This window comes from Anomaloglossus baeobatrachus, chromosome 4 (genome assembly GCF_048569485.1).
Source record: "Anomaloglossus baeobatrachus isolate aAnoBae1 chromosome 4, aAnoBae1.hap1, whole genome shotgun sequence".
Classification (NCBI taxonomy): Eukaryota; Metazoa; Chordata; class Amphibia; order Anura; family Aromobatidae; genus Anomaloglossus; species Anomaloglossus baeobatrachus.
Genome location: NC_134356.1, coordinates 7,678,699 through 7,696,376, shown reverse-complemented (window position 1 = coordinate 7,696,376; position 17,678 = coordinate 7,678,699). Strand labels below are relative to the sequence as shown.

At 47.4% G+C, this 17,678-nt stretch overlaps 1 protein-coding gene across 1 annotated transcript in view; it reads right to left on the bottom strand.

Moving 5' to 3' along the window:
• Positions 1–17,438, bottom strand: part of LOC142302469 (thromboxane-A synthase-like) — a 34,525-nt gene extending 17,087 nt beyond the window's left edge. The window contains exons 1-2 of the mRNA XM_075343537.1: positions 17,392–17,438; positions 3,569–3,732 (exon numbers count right to left, since the gene is read on the bottom strand). The gene's annotated coding sequence lies outside the window, so the exon portion shown is untranslated. The remainder of the gene's footprint in view (positions 1–3,568; positions 3,733–17,391) is intronic.
• Between the last annotated feature and the right edge of the window lie 240 nt (positions 17,439–17,678).

Sequence of the window (17,678 nt, the reverse complement as noted above, 5' to 3'; positions counted from 1 at the left end):
CAGGTACTGAGGATTACACCCAGTATACAGGACAGGAGAAGTGGTACTGTGCAGTGTATATATACAGAATAATACAGGTACTGAGGATTACACCCAGTATACAGGACAGGAGAAGTGGTACTGTGCAGTGTATATATACAGAATAATACAGGTACTGAGGATTACACCCAGTATACAGGACAGGAGAAGTGGTACTGTGCAGTGTATATATACAGAATAATACAGATACTGAGCATTACACCCAGTATACAGGACAGGAGAAGAGGTACTGTGCAGTGTATATATACAGAATAATACAGATACTGAGGATTACACCCAGTATACAGGACAGGAGAAGTGGTACTGTGCAGTGTATATATACAGAATAATACAGATACTGAGGATTACACCCAGTATACAGGACAGGAGAAGTGGTACTGTGCAGTGTATATATACAGAATAATACAGACACTGAGGATTACACCCAGTATACAGGACAGGAGAAGTAGTACTGTGCAGTGTATATATATACAGAATAATACAGATACTGAGGATTACACCCAGTATACAGGACAGGAGAAGTGGTACTGCGCAGTGTATATATACAGAATAATACAGATACTGAGGATTACACCCAGTATACAGGACAGGAGAAGTGGTACTGTGCAGTGTATATATACAGAATAATACAGACACTGAGGATTACACCCAGTATACAGGACAGGAGAAGTGGTACTGTGCAGTGTATATATACATAATAATACAGATACTGAGGATTACACCCAGTATACAGGACAGGAGGAGTGGTACTGTGCAGTGTATATATACAGAATAATACAGACACTGAGGATTACACCCAGTATACAGGACAAGAGAAGCGGTACTGTGCAGTGTATATATACAGAATAATACAGATACTGAGGAGTACACCCAGTATACAGGACAGGAGAAGTGGTACTGTGCGGTGTATATATACAGAATAATACAGATACTAAGGATTACACCCAGTATACAGGACAGGAGAAGTGGTACTGTGCAGTGTATATATACAGAATAATACAGATACTGAGGATTACACCCAGTATACAGGACAGGAGAAGTGGTACTGTGCAGTGTATATATACAGAATAACACAGACACTGAGGATTACTCCCAGTATACAGGACAGGAGAAGTGGTACTGTGCAGTGTATATATACAGAATAATACAGATATTGAGGATTACACCCAGTATACAGGACAGGAGAAGTGGTACTGTGCAGTGTATATATACAGAATAATACAGATACTGAAGATTACACCCAGTATACAGGACAGGAGAAGTGGTACTGTGCAGTGTATATATACAGAATAATACAGATACTGAGGATTACACCCAGTATACAGGACAGGAGAAGTGGTACTGTGCAGTGTATATATACAGAATAATACAGGTACTGAGGATTACACCCAGTATACAGGTCAGGAGAAGTGGTACTGTGCAGTGTATATATACAGAATAATACAGATATTGAGGATTACACCCAGTATACAGGACAGGAGAAGTGGTACTGTGCAGTGTATATATACAGAATAATACAGATACTGAGGATTACACCCAGTATACAGGACAGGAGAAGTGGTACTGTGCAGTGTATATATACAGAATAATACAGATACTGAGGATTACACCCAGTATACAGGACAGGAGAAGTGGTACTGTGCAGTGTATATATACAGAATAATACAGGTACTGAGGATTACACCCAGTATACAGGTCAGGAGAAGTGGTACTGTGCAGTGTATATATACAGAATAATACAGATACTGAGGATTACACCCAGTATACAGGACAGGAGAAGTGGTACTGTGCAGTGTATATATACAGAATAATACAGATACTGAAGATTACACCCAGTATACAGGACAGGAGAAGTGGTACTGTGCAGTGTATATATACAGAATAATACAGATACTGAGGATTATACCCAGTATACAGGACAGGAGAAATGGTACTGTGCAGTGTATATATACAGAATAATACAGATACTGAGGATTACACCCAGTATACAGGACAGGAGGAGTGGTACTGTGCAGTGTGTATATACAGAATAATACAGACACTGAGGATTACACCCAGTATACAGGACAGGAGGAGTGGTACTGTGCAGTGTATATATACAGAATAATACAGATACTGAGGAATATACCCAGTATACAGGACAGGAGAAGTGGTACTGTGCAGTGTATATACAGAATAATACAGATACTGAGGATTACACCCAGTATACAGGACAGGAGAAGTGGTACTGTGCAGTGTATATATACAGATACTGAGGATTACACCCAGTATACAGGTCAGGAGAAGTGGTACTGTGCAGTGTATATACAGAATAATACAGATACTGAGGATTACACCCAGTATACAGGACAGGAGAAGTGGTACTGTGCAGTGTATATATACAGAATAATACAGATACTGAGGATTACACCCAGTATACAGGACAGGAGAAGTGGTACTGTGCAGTGTATATACAGAATAATACAGATACTGAGGATTACACCCAGTATACAGGACAGGAGAAGTGGTACTGTGCAGTGTATATATACAGAATAATACAGGTACTGAGGATTACACCCAGTATACAGGACAGGAGAAGTAGTAGTGTGCAGTGTATATATACAGAATAATACAGATACTGAGGATTACACCCAGTATACAGGACAGGAGAAGTGGTACTGTGCAGTGCATATATACAGAATATTACAGATACTGAGGATTACACCCAGTATACAGGACAGGAGAAGTGGTACTGTGCAGTGTATATATACAGAATAATACAGATACTGAGGATTACACCCAGTATACAGGACAGGAGAAGTGGTACTGTGCAGTGCATATATACAGAATAATACAGACACTGAGGATTACACCCAGTATACAGGACAGGAGAAGTGGTACTGTGCAGACAGATACTGAGGATTACACCCAGTATACAGGACAGGAGAAGTGGTACTGTGCAGTGTATATATACAGAATAATACAGATACTGAGGATTACACCCAGTATACAGGACAGGAGAAGTGGTACTGTGCAGTGTATATATACAGAATAATACAGATACTGAGGATTACACCCAGTATACAGGACAGGAGAAGTGGTACTGTGCAGTGTATATATACAGAATAATACAGATACTGAGGATTACACCCAGTATAAAGGACAGGAGAAGTGGTACTGTACAGTGTATATACAGGATAATACAGATACTGAGGATTACTCCCAGTATACAGGACAGGAGAAGTGGTACTGTGCAGTGTATATATACAGAATAATACAGATACTGAGGATTACACCCAGTATACAGGACAGGAGAAGTGGTACTGTGCAGTGTATATATACAGAATAATACAGATACTGAGGATTACACCCAGTATACAGGACAGGAGGAGTGGTACTGTGCAGTGTATATAGACAGAATAATACAGATACTGAGGATTACACCCAGTATACAGGACAGGAGAAGTGGTACTGTGCAGTGTATATATACAGAATAATACAGATACTGAGGATTACTCCTGTATGTTGGATATATCCCTGGGTCACTTACTGTTAGTGGTAGTGTTCAGTTGCCGTGTACAGTATATACACCTCTTCTTGTATATACACCTCTTCTTCCCGGCAGGAATCTGGGGGCGTCTTCTGGGGGCGTCTTCTGGGGCGGGCGGATCTTGCAGACACCTGGGGATTGTATCTTGCAGGTTGTCCTCTGTTCTGTAGATCCAGAGTTTAGGGATTATTTAGAGATTTCTTATCTCTCCTCTTATTGTGTCTTTTGTCCTCTGTTCCTATTGGTGCAGACTTCTCTATGCCCTGTCCTCTGTCTCCTCCATTGTGGGGTGAATCGCGCACACTTTGAGAAATAATTGGGGATTGTTGTATATTTCATCCTTTATCCACATGAGCTCTGGGGGTGGGGTGGGGTCTGGATTATGGGGGCGATTTACACCCCCAGACACTGTTGCACACAGCGCACCTGCCCAGGAGCTGCCCCCATCGATCACACCTTTATCTCCCCGTCAGGGGGATCGTCCTCTCTAGACCAGAGACGTCTCCTTCTTATAAACTAATTTTTAGCCAAAAAATCAGATAAACATGAAGAAGTCCAATCAGATATTCCAGCATAGTCACTACACATGCAAAGTTGTAACACGTTTACTTTTCCCATTTATACGTTGTACTTAAATCACCTCCAGAGCTGCAGTCACTGTTCTGCTGTTACATTGTGTCTTATCCTCCAGTCACCTCCAGAGCTGCACTCACTATTCTGCTGTTACATCATGTCTTATCCTCCAGTCACCTCCAGAGCTGCAGTCACTATTCTGCTGTTACATCATGTCTTATCCTCCAGAGCTGCAGTCACTATTCTGCTGTTACATCGTGTCTTATCCTGCAGTCACCTCCAGAGCTGCAGTCACTATTCTGCTGTTACATCGTGTCTTATCCTGCAGTCACCTCCAGAGCTGCAGTCACTACTGTATTTTGCTGTTACATCATGTCTTATCCTCCAGTCACCTCCAGAGCTGCAGTCACTATTCTGCTGTTACATCGTGTCTTATCCTCCAGTCACCTCCAGAGCTGCAGTCACTATTCTGCCATTACATCATGTCTTATCCTCCAGAGCTGCAGTCACTATTCTGCTGTTACATCGTGTCTTATCCTCCAGAGCTGCAGTCACTATTCTGCTGTTACATCGTGTCTTATCCTGCAGTCACCTCTGTATTTTGCTGTTACATCATGTCTTATCCTCCAGTCATCTCCAGAGCTGTAGTCACTATTCTGCTGTTACATCGTGTCTTATCCTCCAGTCAGCTCCAGAGCTGCAGTCTCTATTTGGCAATTACATCATGTCTTATCCTTCAGTCACTTCCAGACCTCTTAGTCACATGACTGCAGTTTGAAGAAAAACAGCTCCTGAGAACGGTGTCTCAACTGATAGAGCAGATGTATCATAATGAAAAATCCCAGGGCTGCCAGAGAAATGTGTGACAGTGGAATGCATGAATACAGCATCAGAACCACCAATGGCAAATGTAACCAGCACCGGACCAACCATCATTACATGAATACAGCACCAGAAGCACCATGAGTGCATGAATACAGCACCAGAACCACCATAAGTAAATAAACAGAGCACCAGAATCACCAACACTTTATGAATACAATGCCAAAACCATGATTAGTATATGAAGAGAGAGGGCACTAAAATAAATATCAGTACATTAATACAGCACCAGAAGCACCATTAGTGCAGGAATACAGGACCAGAACCACAATCAGTAAATGAATAAAGCATTAGGGCCATCATCAGTACATGAATATGGCACCAGAATCACCATCATTATATGAATGTTGCAACAGAAATACCCTTACTACATAAATTCAAGACCAGAACCACCATAAGTAAATAATAGAGCACCAAGATCACCAACAGTTTATTAATACTATGCTAGAACCACGATCAGTACATAAATACAGCACCATTACTGCAGGAATACAGAACCAGAACCACAATCAGTAAGTGAGTAAAGCACCTGAACCCGTTTAACTACATGAATACATTACCAGACCTATTATCAGTTTCATCAATACAGAACAAAAACCATCATTAGTAAATCATTACAGCACTAGATCCACCATCAGTACAGGAACACAGCACTAAAATCACCATCAATTCATGACTACTTTACCAAAACCACTATCAGGAAATTAATACAGCCCAGAACCACCATCCACACATGAATATACCTCAAGGACCACCATCATGAATGCAATAATAGAACAATCATCAGTACCTGAATATATAACCAGAACCAACATCAGTACAGAAAACAGTACCAAAACCACCATTAGTATATGAATACATCACCAGAATCATCAACAGTACATAAATACATAACCAAAATTGCAATGAGTACATGAATGCAACACTATCATCAGAAAAAAGAAAAATACGGCACCAAATTTATCATCAGTACATGAACACGGCAGTAGATCCACAATCCATACAGAGATAGAGCACCAGAATATTTATTAATATATGAATTTAACACAAGAACCATCATAAACACAGCACCAGAACCACCATAAGTACATGAGTACAGCATCAAAATCAGCATTAATACATATAAACAGCAGCAGAACCATAATCAGCACATGAGTATGTCACTAAGCTTAGTACATCGATCCATTACAGTGTCAGATCAGTTCCAAATACATTTGTATAGCACAAACCTATAACTTTTAGTTTGTTCATAACAATGGTCAGTAGACGCTTGTTGTTACCATTCATGACCATACAGGAACCACAGCACTGATGGGACATAGGCAGCGTCGCAGACCTCCCATCTCTCGAGCCTACTGCAGCACATCTGGACATGGTTCCCTTAAAATGATGGTGTCATTGTAGTTCCCCCTGAATTAAAATATCTGTTCACATTGAGCCCCGTGCATCACATTGTCCCTCTTATAGTGCAGTGCTGCAATACTGTGCCCATCCACATTATGTACTATAGCAGCCCACCCTATATGGATATCATATCCACCCTTATTAACTACAAGTGACAAGCCCTTATGAATTTCAGCTGCTGCACTGTACATCATTATGCGCTATAACCATCGCACGGTCCTCCCTTATGAAATATAACCACCACACTGTCCTCCCTTATTATATATAACCATCGCACTGTCCTCCCTTATGAAATATAACCATTGCACCGTCCTCCCTTATGAAATATAACCATCGCACTGTCCTCCCTTATGAAATATAACCATCGCACCGTCCTCCCTTATGAAATATAACCATCGCACTGTCCTCCCTTATGAAATATAACCATCGCACCGTCCTCCCTTATGATATATAACCACCACACTGTCCTCCCTTATGAAATATAACCACCACACTGTCCTCCCTTATGAAATATAACCACCACACTGTCCTCCCTTATGAAATATAACCATCGCACTGTCCTCCCTTATGAAATATAACCACCACACTGTCCTCCCTTATGAAATATAACCACCACACTGTCCTCCCTTATGAAATATAACCACCACACTGTCCTCCCTTATGAAATATAACCACCACACTGTCCTCCCTTATGAAATATAACCATCGCACTGTCCTCCCTTATGAAATATAACCACCACACTGTCCTCCCTTATGAAATATAACCACCACACTGTCCTCCCTTATGAAATATAACCATCGCACTGTCCTCCCTTATGAAATATAACCACCACACTGTCCTCCCTTATGAAATATAACCATCGCACTGTCCTCCCTTATGAAATATAACCACCACACTGTCCTCCCTTATGAAATATAACCATCGCGCTGTCCTCCCTTATGAAATATAACCACCACACTGTCCTCCCTTATGAAATATAACCACCACACTGTCCTCCCTTATGATATATAACCATCGCACTGTCCTCCCTTATGATATATAACCACCACACTGTCCTCCCTTATGAAATATAACCACCACACCGTCCTCCCTTATGAAATATAACCACCACACCGTCCTCCCTTATGAAATATAATCACCACACCGTCCTCCCTTATGAAATATAATCACCACACTGTCCTCCCTTCTGAAATATAACCACCACACTGTCCTCCCTTCTGAAATATAACCACCACACCGTCCTCCCTTATGAAATATAATCACCACACCGTCCTCCCTTATGAAATATAACCACCACACCATCCTCCCTTATGATATATAATCACCACACTGTCCTCCCTTATGATATATAATCACCACACTGTCCTCCCTTCTGAAATATAACCACCACACCGTCCTCCCTTATGAAATATAACCACCACACCGTCCTCCCTTATGAAATATAACCACCACACTGTCCTCCCTTATGAAATATAACCACCACACTGTCCTCCCTTATGAAATATAAACCACCACACCGTCCTCCCTTATGAAATATAACCACCACACTGTCCTCCCTTATGAAATATAACCACCACACTGTCCAACCTTATGAAATATAACCACCACACTGTCCAACCTTATGAAATATAACCACCACACTGTCCTCCCTTATGAAATATAACCACCACACTGTCCTCCCTTATGAAATATAACCACCACACTGTCCTCCCTTATGAAATATAAACCACCACACTGTCCTCCCTTCTGAAATATAACCACCACACTGTCCTCCCTTATGAAATATAACCACCACACTGTCCTCCCTTATGATATATACCCACCACACTGTCCTCCCTTCTGAAATATAACCACCACACCGTCCTCCCTTATGAAATATAACCACCACACTGTCCTCCCTTATGATATATACCCACCACACTGTCCTCCCTTATGAAATATAACCACCACACTGTCCTCCCTTATGAAATATAACCACCACACCGTCCTCCCTTATGAAATATAACCACCACACTGTCCTCCCTTATGAAATATAACCACCACACTGTCCAACCTTATGAAATATAACCACCACACTGTCCTCCCTTATGATATATACCCACCACACTGTCCTCCCTTATGAAATATAACCACCACACTGTCCTCCCTTATGAAATATAACCACCACACTGTCCTCCCTTATGAAATATAACCACCACACTGTCCTCCCTTATGAAATATAACCACCACACTGTCCAACCTTATGAAATATAACCATCACACTGTCCAACCTTATGAAATATAACCACCACACTGTCCTCCCTTATGAAATATAACCACCACACCGTCCTCCCTTATGAAATATAACCACCACACTGTCCTCCCTTATGAAATATAACCACCACACTGTCCTCCCTTCCGAAATATAACCACCACACTGTCCTCCCTTATGAAATATAACCACCACACTGTCCAACCTTATGAAATATAACCACCACACTGTCCTCCCTTATAAACTATAACTACCTCACTGTCCAACCTTATAGACTATACCTGCCAAACTGACCAATTTTAATAATTATAGCCACCAAACTGACCTCCCTAAATATCTATAATCACCACTGTCCTCATCACCACATCCACCCTAATTAGCTATAACAGCCATGCTGTCCTTCCTTATGAACCATAACAATTTCATTGTCCTCCTTTATGAACTATAGTCACCACACTGTCCAACTTTAAGAACTAAAACCACCACATTGACCGCCCAAAATAGCTATAAACACACACTATCCTCCCTTATGAACTATAACCATCACATGGTCCTCAATTCTGATTTTTAAACACCACAAGATTTGCTCTAATTAGCTAAAATTGCTACACTGTCCTCCCTTATAAACTAAAACTACCACACTAACCAACCATTTCTAACTATAATCATCACACTTACCACCTACTTAGCTATAACTGCACACTAATTATTTATAATGAACTATAACCACCACATGGTCTTCTCTTATGAACTATTACACCCACACTCTCCTAATTACCTAAATCTGTCTGCAGCCACCACTAGGGGGAGCTCCCTGTATACAGAGATACATGATAAGATCCTGTCTGCAGCCACCACTAGGGGGAGCTCCCTGTATACAGAGATACATGATAAGATCCTGTCTGCAGCCACCACTAGGGGGAGCTCCCTGTATACAGAGATACATGATAAGATCCTGTCTGCAGCCACCACTAGGGGGAGCTCCCTGTATACAGAGATAAATGATAAGCTCCTGTCTGCAGCCACCACTAGGGGGAGCTCCCTGTATACAGAGATACATGATAAGATCCTGTCTGCAGCCACCACTAGGGGGAGCTCCCTGTATACAGAGATACATGATAAGATCCTGTCTGAAGCCACCACTAGGGGGAGCTCTCTGTATACAGAGATACATGATAAGATCCTGACTGTAGTCACCACTAGGGGGAGCTCCCTGTATACAGAGATACATGATAAGATCCTGTCTGCAGCCACCACTAGGGGAGCTCCCTGTATACAGAGATACATGATAAGATCCTGTCTGCAGCCACCACTAGGGGGAGCTCCCTGTATACAGAGATACATGATAAGATCCTGTCTGCAGTCACCACTAGGGGGAGCTCCCTGTATACAGAGATACATGATAAGATCCTGTCTGCAGCCACCACTAGGGGGAGCTCCCTGTATACAGAGATACATGATAAGATCCTGTCTGCAGCCACCACTAGGGGGAGCTCCCTGTATACAGAGATAAATGATAAGATCCTGTCTGCAGCCACCACTAGGGGGAGCTCCCTGTATACAGAGATACATGATAAGATCCTGTCTGCAGCCACCACTAGGGGGAGCTCCCTGTATACAGAGATAAATGATAAGCTCCTGTCTGCAGTCACCACTAGGGGGAGCTCCCTGTATACAGAGATACATGATAAGATCCTGTCTGCAGTCACCACTAGGGGGAGCTCCCTGTATACAGAGATACATGATAAGATCCTGTCTGCAGCCACCACTAGGGGTGCTCCCTGTATACAGAGATACATGATAAGATCCTGTCTGCAGTCACCACTAGGGGGAGCTCCCTGTATACAGATACATGATAAGATCCTGTCTGTAGCCACCACTAGGGGGAGCTCCCTGTATACAGAGATACATGATAAGATCCTGTCTGCAGCCACCACTAGGGGGAGCTCCCTGTATACAGAGATACATGATAAGATCCTGTCTGCAGCCACCACTAGGGGGAGCTCCCTGTATACAGAGATACCTGATAAGATCCTGTCTGCAGCCACCACTAGGGGGAGCTCCCTGTATACAGAGATGCATGGTAAGATCCTGTCTGCAGCCACCACTAGGGGGAGCTCCCTGTATACAGAGATACATGATAAGAGCCTGTCTGCAGCCACCACTAGGGTGAGCTCCCTGTATACAGAGATACATGATAAGATCCTGTCTGCAGCCACCACTAGGGGGAGCTCCCTGTATACAGAGATACATGATAAGATCCTGTCTGCAGCCACCACTAGGGGGAGCTCCCTGTATACAGAGATACATGATAAGATCCTGTCTGCAGCCACCACTAGGGGGAGCTCCCTGTATACAGAGATACATAAGATCCTGTCTGCAGCCACCACTAGGGGGAGCTCCCTGTATACAGAGATACATGATAAGATCCTGTCTGCAGCCACCACTAGGGGGAGCTCCCTGTATACAGAGATACATGATAAGATCCTGTCTGCAGCCACCACTAGGGGGAGCTCCCTGTATACAGAGATACATGATAAGATCCTGTCTGCAGTCACCACTAGGGGGAGCTCCCTGTATACAGAGATACATTATAAGATCCTGTCTGCAACCACTAGGGGGAGCTCCCTGTATACAGAGATACATGATAAGATCCTGTCTGCAGTCACCACTAGGGGGAGCTCCCTGTATAGAGATACATGATGATGTAGGGAACGGTTATGATCCAGTGACCGAGGAGGATCAGAAAAAGAGCAATAACTCGGAAACCCAGAAAATAACCAGAGTGGCTGGAACCTTAACGGACTGCAGACCTAATCCTGACACACAACTAGAAGTAGCCGTAGGATGAGCCTACGATGACCTAGTCGTCTCGACACAGCCAGAGAACTAAATACTCTAACAGAGAGAAATGTAGAAAAGATAATCTGCCTCGGAGTAGTCCCCAAAGATATAGATAGCCCCCCACATGTAAAAATTACAGTGATATAGGAAAACACAATACATAGCTAGAGAACAGATACAGCAAAGATGAGGCCCAAACTATCTGCATAGAAAAGGATAGGAAGGAGCACTGACTGCAGCCGTAAAAACCCTAATAAATACCAGCACGCCTGACATGGAAAAATACTGAGCCTACACAGGCTCTTCCCTGCTATATCAGTACTCTGGTGTTACTGGGATCCAAGAAAAACATTGATATAGAGAGGGGACTGAATATTGTACCAAGCATGACAAAACACAATACATAACAGAACATGGAGCAAGGTACAGATACTCCCAGCAGGGAATGATCCAACTCCACCAAAAACTCCACACAGGCAAAATCACAAGAAAGTGAAAACCATAAGCAGAGGTACAAAGACCAACTTATCTGAGAGGAGTTCTGGTAGACACAGAAAAAAAAGGGCTGGTTTCAGGAAGTCCTTAAAACACAGGAAATAATATTGAGCACTGGCAAGGAATAAAAGGAAGCTACACAGTTATATAGGCCCAAACTAAATGGCCTGATTGCCAATCCTCCTCAGCTGTCCAGTTCCCACTCAGCAAGTCAGCTGCATTACCAGCACTGACCACAAGAGGGAGCCCCAAACTGGAATCTAATTCTAATGTATTCACAACAGGGAACACCCCACAGTGGTGGTTTTAAAAGTTATATTCCTGTACATAGTGACAGCATTATAGTAGGTATATTTTTGTACATAAAGTGGGGAAATAATTATTTGATCCCTTGCTGATCTTGTAAGTTCGCTCACTGACACAGACATGGACAGTCTACAATATTAAGGGTCAGTTAATTGTAACAGTGAGAGAACATCCAATATGAAATCCAAAAAATCACATTATATAAATTATATACATGTATTTGCATTTTACAGAGAGGAATAAGTATTGGATCCCTCTGGCAAACAAGATTTAATACTTGGTGGCCGCCCAGCAGTCAGGCGTTTTTGTAGTTGATGATGAGGATTTTGCTCCTCTCCTCTGTGGAGATCATCTCTAAATCATTAAGATTTTAAGGCTGTCGCTTGGCAGCTCGGAGCTTCAGCTCCTCCATCAGTTTTTTATGGGATCAAGGTCTGGAGACTGGCTAGGCCACTCCATGACCTTAATGTGCTTCTTCTTGAGCCACTCCTTTGTTGCCTTGGCTGTATGTTTTGGGTCATTGTTGTGCTGGAAGACCCAGCCACAACCCATTTTTAAATGTCCTGGTGAAGGGAAGGAGGTGGTCACTCAGGATTTTACAGTACATGGCTCCATCCATTGTCCCATTGATGCGGTGACGTAGTCCTGTGCCCTTAGAGAAATACCCACAAAACATAATGTTTCCCCCTCCACACATGACAGTGGGGATGGTGTTCTTTGGGTCATAGGCAGCATTTCTCTTCCTCCAAACACGGCGAGTTGAGTTAAGGCCAAAGAGCTGAATTTTTGTCTCCTCTGACCCTCAGCAACGTCTCCCAATCACTCTCAGAATCATCCAGGTGTTCATTGGCAAACTTCAGATGGGCCGGCTGCACATGGGCATTCATCAGAAGGGCCGGCTGCACATGGGCATTCATCAGATGGGCCGGCCGCACATGGGCCTTCATCAGATGGGCCGGCTGCACATGGGCCTTCATCAGATGGGCCGGCTGCACATGGGCCTTCATCAGAAGGGCCGGCTGCACATGGGCATTCATCAGATGGGCCGGCTGCACATAAGCCTTCTTCAGACGGGCCGGCCGCACGTGGGCCTTCTTCAGACGGGCCGGCCGCACGTGGGCCTTCTTCAGACGGGCCGGCTGCACGTGGGCCTTCATCAGACGGGCCGGCCGCACGTGGGCCTTCTTCAGACGGGCCGGCTGCACGTGGGCCTTCATCAGATGGGCCGGCTGCACATGGGCCTTCATCAGATGGGCCGGCTGCACATGGGCCTTCATCAGATGGGCCGGCTGCACATGGGCCTTCATCAGATGGGCCGGCTGCACATGGGCCTTCATCAGATGGGCCGGCTGCACATGGGCCTTCATCAGATGGGCCGGCCGCACATGGGCCTTCATCAGACGGGACAGCCGCACATGGGCCTTCTTCAGACGGGCCGGCTGCACATGGGCCTTCATCAGATGGGCCGGCCGCACATGGGCCTTCTTCAGACGGGCCGGCTGCACATGGGCCTTCATCAGACGGGCCGGCTGCACGTGGGCCTTCTTCAGACGGGCCGGCTGCACATGGGCCTTCTTCAGACGGGCCGGCTGCACATGGGCCTTCATCAGACGGGCCGGCTGCACATGGGCCTTCATCAGACGGGCCGGCTGCACATGGGCCTTCATCAGACGGGCCGGCTGCACATGGGCCTTCATCAGACGGGCCGGCCGCACATGGGCCTTCATCAGACGGGCCGGCTGCACATGGGCTTTCATCAGATGGGCCGGCTGCACATGGGCCTTCATCAGACGGGCCGGCTGCACATGGGCCTTCATCAGACGGGCCGGCCGCACGTGGGCCTTCATCAGACGGGCCGGCCGCACATGGGCCTTCATCAGACGGGCCGGCTACACGTGGGTCTTCTTCAGACGGGCCGGCTGCACATGGGCCTTCATCAGACGGGCCGGCTACACGTGGGTCTTCTTCAGACGGGCCGGCTGCACATGGGTCTTCTTACAAAACTTACAAAAATCAGCAAGAGATCAAATACTTATTTCCTTCACTGTAGGGCGGTATTATAGTATCAGATGCAGTGTGTATTGAAGCATTATATGTTGGTTTCCTCACTGTAGGGATTAATCAGTCCGTTCTTCTGTCTTGTCTGGACCTGCAGTTTGCAGGGGTGTACGTCTTGTCTTTCTCCTGAGTTTCTTCCTCTGCTTCTTCTGCCGCTCCTTGTCCTCGTCCTTCTCATACTCATCGTCCTCCTCCTCGTCCTCCTCCTCGTCTTCCTCCTCGTCGTCCTCCTCCTCCTCGTCCTTCTCGTACTCATCGTCCTCCTCCTCGTCCTCCTCGTCTTCCTCCTCGTTGTCTTCCTCCTCCTCGTCCTCCTCGTCTTCCTCGTCCTCCTTATTCACCGTCTTACCTTTGATCAGTTTTTGACTCTTCGTCTCGTTAATTTCCTTTTCACCTTTTATTTTCCTTTATATTTTTCATTTTCTTTGTGTTCTAATTTCTCCCGATTTTCCCGTTTTTTTTTATTGCTGTCAGTGAATGGAAACGTCGACTGTTTCGGAGACATGTGGATGCTTCCTGTGTTTTGCTGCTCTGGGGGCAGTGGTGATAATGGGGGATCTCCGGCTGGGAAGTTTTGGTGACGTCTCCATTTTGGTTTCAGGCGGCAGAGAATGTGAGGAATGTGGCCATGACCCGAACACGATGCGACAAGACCAGAACGTGGGAAGTGGAGAGGAACCGAAAATGCAGCGAAACGCGCGGAGGGACGGCACATGCCCAGGGACAAAACTAGGGGATATGCCACTGCAGCACAGAGGATTTCAGCACAGCCAGGACTTATTGGAGAGGGTCAACCTTTGTCAGAAATTAGGATTATTTTTTCAGCACTGACAACCAGCTCCCTGACACCTCCACTGACAACCAGCTCCCTGACACCGCCGCTGACAACCAGAGACCTGACCCCTCCGCTGACAACCAGCTCCCTGACACCTCCACTGACAACCAGCGACCTGACCCCTCCGCTGACAACCAGCTCCCTGACGCCTCCGCTGACAACCAGCTCCCTGACACCGCCGCTGACAACCAGAGACCTGACCCCTCCGCTGACAACCAGCTCCCTGACACCTCCACTGACAACCAGCGACCTGACCCCTCCGCTGACAACCAGCTCCCTGACGCCTCCGCTGACAACCAGCGACCTGACGCCTCCGCTGACAACCAGCGACCTGACGCCTCCGCTGACAACCAGCGACCTGACGCCTCCGCTGACAACCAGCGACCTGACGCCTCCGCTGACAACCAGCGACCTGACGCCTCCGCTGACACCCAGCGACCTGACGCCTCCGCTGACACCCAGCTCCCTGACATCTCCGCTGACAACCAGCGACCTGACCCCTCCGCTGACAACCAGCGACCTGACCCCTCCGCTGACAACCAGCGACCTGACGCCTCCGCTGACAACCAGCGACCTGACCCCTCCGCTGACAACCAGCGACCTGACGCCTCCGCTGACACCCAGCGACCTGACGTCTCCGCTGACACCCAGTGACCTGACACCTCCGCTGACAACCAGCGACCTGACGCCTCCGCTGACAACCAGCTCCCTGACACCTCCGCTGACAACCAGCGACCTGACGCCTCCGCTGACAACCAGCGACCTGACACCTCCGCTGACAACCAGCTCCCTGACACCTCCGCTGACACCCAGCGACCTGACCCCTCCGCTGACAACCAGTGACCTGACCCCTCCGCTGACAACCAGCGACCTGACCCCTCCGCTGACAACCAGCAGCGACCTGACGCCTCCGCTGACAACCAGCGACCTGACCCCTCCGCTGACACCCAGCGACCTGACACCTCCGCTGACAACCAGCTCCCTGACACCTCCGCTGACACCCAGCGACCCGACGCCTCCGCTGACAACCAGCGACCCGACGCCTCCGCTGACAACCAGCGACCTGACCCCTCCGCTGACAACCAGCGACCTGACGCCTCCGCTGACAACCAGCGACCAGACGCCTCCGCTGACAACCAGCGACCTGACGCCTCCGCTGACAACCAGCGACCTGACACCTCCGCTGACACCCAGCGACCTGACGCCTCCGCTGACACCCAGCTCCCTGACGCCTCCGCTGACACCCAGCTCCCTGACATCTCCGCTGACAACCAGCGACCTGACCCCTCCGCTGACAACCAGCGACCTGACCCCTCCGCTGACAACCAGCGACCTGACGCCTCCGCTGACAACCAGCGACCTGACCCCTCCGCTGACAACCAGCGACCTGACGCCTCCGCTGACACCCAGCGACCTGACGTCTCCGCTGACACCCAGTGACCTGACACCTCCGCTGACAACCAGCTCCCTGACACCTCCGCTGACACCCAGCGACCTGACCCCTCCGCTGACAACCAGCGACCTGACCCCTCCGCTGACAACCAGCGACCTGACCCCTCCGCTGACAACCAGCAGCGACCTGACGCCTCCGCTGACAACCAGCGACCTGACCCCTCCGCTGACACCCAGCGACCTGACACCTCCGCTGACAACCAGCTCCCTGACACCTCCGCTGACACCCAGCGACCCGACGCCTCCGCTGACAACCAGCGACCCGACGCCTCCGCTGACAACCAGCGACCTGACCCCTCCGCTGACAACCAGCGACCTGACGCCTCCGCTGACAACCAGCGACCAGACGCCTCCGCTGACAACCAGCGACCTGACGCCTCCGCTGACAACCAGCGACCTGACACCTCCGCTGACACCCAGCGACCTGACACCTCCGCTGACACCCAGCGACCTGACACCTCCGCTGACACCCAGCGACCTGACCCCTCCGCTGACAACCAGCAACCTCACCACGCTGAGCCACCAGGAAAGTAAACAGTTAAATCTGCCTAAGAATGAGGTTACGGAGCACAATGACAGTGCTCTATCATTTCAAGAGCGCACGGCCCCCCAGGACAGAGCCCCCCAGGACAGAGCCCCTAGGACACCAGGATGGAGCCCCCCAGGACAGAGCCCCTAGGACACCAGGATGGAGCCCCCAGGACAGAGCCCCCTACACTCACCTGTCACCGTTTGAATGAAGAGCGCAGCGCTGCAATACACCATCGTGGCCACCAGGAGGCAGCCAAGCTCCAAACTGTGGACACTGGGAAATGTAGTTCTGAGTGCGGCTCATAGAGAAGACTACAACTCCCAGCATCCCGCAGAATCCCAGGAGGAAGTCGCTGGGGGTTGTAGTACATGGAGGGGGAAGGGGGACGCCATGACACTTCTATCACTCATGTTACAATATTCACAAATACATGGATACATTGTGTCCTCTGTCTCCATTATTCTGTATCTTTCCAGC